The sequence below is a fragment of the Rattus norvegicus genome, chromosome 14 (genome assembly GCF_036323735.1).
Source record: "Rattus norvegicus strain BN/NHsdMcwi chromosome 14, GRCr8, whole genome shotgun sequence".
Classification (NCBI taxonomy): Eukaryota; Metazoa; Chordata; class Mammalia; order Rodentia; family Muridae; genus Rattus; species Rattus norvegicus.
The window spans coordinates 52,925,638-52,930,386 of NC_086032.1; the positions used below are offsets into that span (position 1 = coordinate 52,925,638).

The following is a 4,749-nucleotide window of genomic DNA, read 5'->3' on the forward strand; positions in this document are numbered from 1 at the left end:
GTGTAGATGTTGATAGGCTTCCCTTCTGCCATCCTTAGAGATTGTATCAAAGCCACAAGTTCAGCTTTCTGGGCTGATGTCCCTTCAGGGAGGCTGCTGGCCCTGATCACTTGGTTCCTATCTACCACTACTGCCCCCGCCTTCCACTTACCTTCAACCACGAAACTACTGCCATCTGTGTACCAGCTCGGACTCCCAGGCCATGGTTGATCCTTTCGATCATGTCTAATACCAGTCTCTTCTGCCAGGATGTCAGTGCAGTGATGAATAGGTGAAAAGTCATCAGTCTCAGGCAGCAAAGTAGCGGGATTGAGGATAGCAGGGGCAGCAAAATCACTCATTCAGTCAACAGAAGGCTCTGGTTCGAGTGTTGGTCATCCATCTGTCAGGGGGCTGCCAGATAATGCTTTCAAGTGCGTGTGGTGCCACTATAGTTATTTGCTGTCCCAGAGTGAGCTTGTCGGCATCTTTAACAAGCAGGGCTACGGCAGCAATAGCTTTCAGGCAATAGACCCACTGGCAACAGGGTCTAATTTTTTGGATAAGTAAGCCACTGGTCTTTCCCAAGGTCCCAAAGTCTGAGTAAGGACTCCTCTGGCAACCCCTGCTCTCTCATCCACATAGAAGTAAAGGGCTTGGTTAAGTCAGGCAGGGCTAAGGCTGGGGCCATCAGTAGGGCCCTCCTGATTTCCTCAAAGGCTCTCTGGTGGTCTGGGGTCCACACAAACGCCCCCTTCTTTAGTAAGAGGGTACAATGGGGCAGCCGAGGTCACAAACCCTGGTATCCATAGCCTGCAGAAGCCAGCAGTGCCCAAGAATTCTCAGTGTAGTTGGGGTGGCATCTGGGTTACAATCTTTTTCCTGGCTTCCATTAGCCACCGCTTTCCATCTCAGAGGGTGTATCCCAAGTAAGTAACCTCAGTCTGACATAGTTGAGCCTTTTTAGCTGAGGCTTGGTACCCCAGTTCACCTAATTCTGTCAATAATTTTTCGGTACCTTTTCTGCACTCAAGTTCAGTGGTCGCGGCAAGAAGTAAATCATCAACATATTGAAACAGAGTTACCTGAGGGTTCTCAGCTCTGAAGGTGGCCAAATCCCAGTGGAGGGCTTCATCAAAAAGTGTGGGAGAATTTTTGAACCCTTGGGGAAACCTGGTCCAAGTCAGTAGACCTACCAGTCCAGTGTCCGGATCTCTCCATTCGAAGGCAAAAATAGATTGACTGGAATGATGTAACCTTAGTCAAAAGAAAGCATCTTTTAAGTCTAAGACAGAGTACCATTTCCTGTCTGGTGGAAGTGAGCTGAGGAGGTTGTAAGGTTTGGGAACAGTCGGGTACAGGTCTCAGACCCTCATGTTAACTTCTTTCAGGTCTTGTACTGGTCTGTAGTTGTTGGTGCCAGGCTTTTTAACTGGCAGCAACAGAGTGTTCCAAGGAGATTGACAAGGTACTAAAATACCTTGTTGTAAGAGTCTCTGAATATTGGGTCTAATTCCTTCTCTGGCCTCCTGGCTCACTTGGTATTGATGTACTCCTATGGGGGTGCCGTTGGTCTTTAGCCCCACCACTACTGGGGGAACTCTCACTGCCATTCCCATACCTCCAGTCTCTGCCCATGCCTTAGGAAATGCCATCAACCAGCCCTTTATGTCAGGGTGCTTTTCCTGATTTGGAAGCTCATGTAGTCGATATTCTTCTTCAAGCTTCAGGGCCAATACCATGGAGTTGGGAGTCTCCCATGTCACCTCTGGCCCAGTTTGAGTAAATCTGACCTGAGCCTTCAATTTTGTTAGCAGGTCTCTCCCTAGCAAAGGCATGGGACACTCAGGAATAACCAGGAAGGAATGAGTTACCTGTCCCCTCCCCAGATCTACAGTTCCCAAGGTGGTCCACGGATATTGTTTCTGTCCAGTTGCCCCAATTACTATAGTCTTTTTCTTTTTTAACTTCCCTAATGGTTGCTACAATACAGAATGCTCAGCTCCTGTGTTTACTTGAAAATCCATAGGGGTCCCCTCCACAGTTATGGTTACCCTAGGCTCGTGGAGGGGGTCCGAGCCCTGTCTCCCCTAGTTATCTTCATCTAGGGCCAGTACCTAAAAGGCTTTCCCTTTCTTCTTTGGGCACTCCCTTGCTCAGTGTCCTTTCTCTTTGCAATAGCCACATTGGTCTTTATCAACGGTGTGCCTCTGTCCTTCTTTATTCATTCTTGGTCTTCTGTTGCCCAGGTTCCCTATCTGTCCAGGTCCTGTCTTTTCCTTTTCCCTTATTACTGTGGCCAAGATTCTAGTCAAACTTCTTTCTTGTATACGATCCCTCCAGTCCTCTCTTTCCTCTGCCTCACCCCTCTCTCTCTCTCTCTCTCTCTCTCTCTCTCTCTCTCTCTTCTCTTCTCTTCTCTTCTCTTCTCTTCCTCTGTCTCTCACTTATGAAACACTTCTCTGCCTCTTTAACTAAATCCCTTAAGGTATAATCCTGTGGCCCTTCTAACCGCTGTAACTTTCTCTTTATCTGGCGCTGACTGTCATATAAAGGCCATAGTCACTGCAGCTTGTTGAGCCTCAGAGGTAGAGGGTCAAAGGGAGTACAACGTCTGTAAGCCTCCATTAAATGCTCTAGAAACACAGACGGTGGTTCAACAGGCCCCTGAAGAACCTCTTTTGCCTTTGCCAAATTGGTGGGGCATCTAGCGGCCCCTTTGAGACCTGCCATGAGAGCCTGGCGGTAGGAGGTCAGCCACTCCATACCTGCTGATGTGTTGTAGTCCCAATCAGGCCGGTTGAGGGGAAACCCGGCATCTATTTCATTCCGGAGATTAGTTGGTGCCCCATTCGTCCCGGGGATGTTCTTCCAGGCCTCCAACAGGATCCTCTCTTTTTCTTCAGTAGTGAAGAGGACCAGCAAAAGCTGCTGAACATCATCCCATGTGGGTTGGTGGGAAAGTATCAAGGACTCTACTAATCCTGTCAGGCTAGCCGGATTTTCTGAAAAGGAAAGGTGATTAGTTTTCCAATTACAAAGGTCTGCAGAAGAAAATGGCCAATATTGGAGGGGTTGAAGGTTGGGTGGGTCCACCGGAGGCCCATAAACGCGCAGAGGCAGTCCCACTGTCGAATCTGGTCCTCCGGGACCCTGTGCTGGACTCTGAGCGCGATGGCTTCGGGTGCCCGCAGCAGGCCCCACTTCTGTGCTGCCACCGGCTCCCGGATCAGGCATCTGAGGCAGTGGGTAAGGGGGTGGTGGAGGGCTCGGCCACTCTAGGGGCTCCTCAATCTCCGGGTAGATTTTAGGAGGAGTCAAAGGTTGTTTTTCAGGCGAACTCTCAGGCTTTGGAGCTTCTGGTTTTGGTCTGTGCTCCACCACTCCCTGGAGAGCCAGGGCTCGGGAGCCTGGCTTCCATATGTGCACCCAGGGCTTGACCCAAGGTGGGGGGTTCTGAACCAAATTTTGCCAGACAGTAATGTATGGTTGTTGATCAGGATGAGATCCTGGTCCCTCCTGAAAGACAATAGCTTTTACTTCAGAAATGATAATCAAGTCAAAGGTGCCTTCTGGTGGCCAGCCAACATCAAGTGTTGGCCAGTCCGACGAGCAAAAAGTCTGCCACCGTCCTTTCTTAATCTCAACTGCCAAACTGTGTGCCCTGGCCCTAACCTCAGTCCAATGATCTAAAGTCAAACTCAAAGGAGTCGTCACAATCTGTCCCATTGTCAGAGTCACAAAAAACACAAAACAGAAACCTTAGACACACAGACAAGAACTGACAGAAGTCTATCTTTACCAAGACAGACAGGACTACTCTGCGTCGGAGTCACAAGTAACACAAAACGGAAACCTTAGACACACAGACAAGAACTGACAGATTTCTATCTTTACCAAGACAGACAGGACCACTCTGAAAATGCAGATGGCCGGGAGGGCATACAGACTTCTCCAACCCAGGAGAACTGCAGAACTACTGTGTCCTCACCGTTACCCAGATGGGAATCTCCCAGGCATCCCTGGGGTTCCACAGGGGTATAGGTCTTGGACCCTCATGTTAACTTCGCTCAGGTCTTGTACTGGTCTGTAGTCATTAGTGCTGATACAGCAGCACAATCGGTGAGCCCCTGGCACGTCTACCACTCACACTCGAGTCTCTCCTGAGACACCAGCCTCCCTCTCAGACCGAGAAGGAGCAACTGTAAAACGAGAACTCCAGAACTTGCAAGCAAATACAGACCCAGAATAGCAAATACAGACTCAAAGTTTAGCTGGCACAAACACAAAGACACAGACAATATCTCACCTCCAAGTAGGTCTCTGGAGATGAGGGTGGTCGCCCATCCCAGACGAGCCCCCAAATGAAAGATCCCCGGAGTGGGGAGACCCACGCTCAAGTCTCGGGATGACACAACCCTCCAAGAACTCACGTGAGACTGCCCTTGCTGTAATCACACGAGGTTTATTAACCGGAACCAGTGCACTGGGGTCGAGGCTTGTATTCCATGCAGGGGCAGTGGAGTTCGATCCCGAGAGGCTGGGAGAAAGGGTATTTAAAGGGAGAAACCACAATCCAAAGGGGCAGGGGTGGTGTCATTGGAAAATCACAAGAATACCAGTGAAAAATCACAATGAGAAACTCCCTGTTTCTCAAGATTTTTCTCTAAAGATTTTAATCTAAATTTATGGTCAGTCAGTACAGGTAAAGAGCATGGTCTGGAATTTGAGGTATTTAGGGCTTCTTAGGGGTGAGGTTGCATTTTTTAA

General features: G+C 49.2%; 1 pseudogene; it reads right to left on the bottom strand.

Moving 5' to 3' along the window:
- Nucleotides 1–1,343: 1,343 nt before the first annotated feature.
- On the bottom strand, nt 1,344–3,708 carry LOC102548364 (uncharacterized; annotated as a pseudogene).
- Between the last annotated feature and the right edge of the window lie 1,041 nt (nt 3,709–4,749).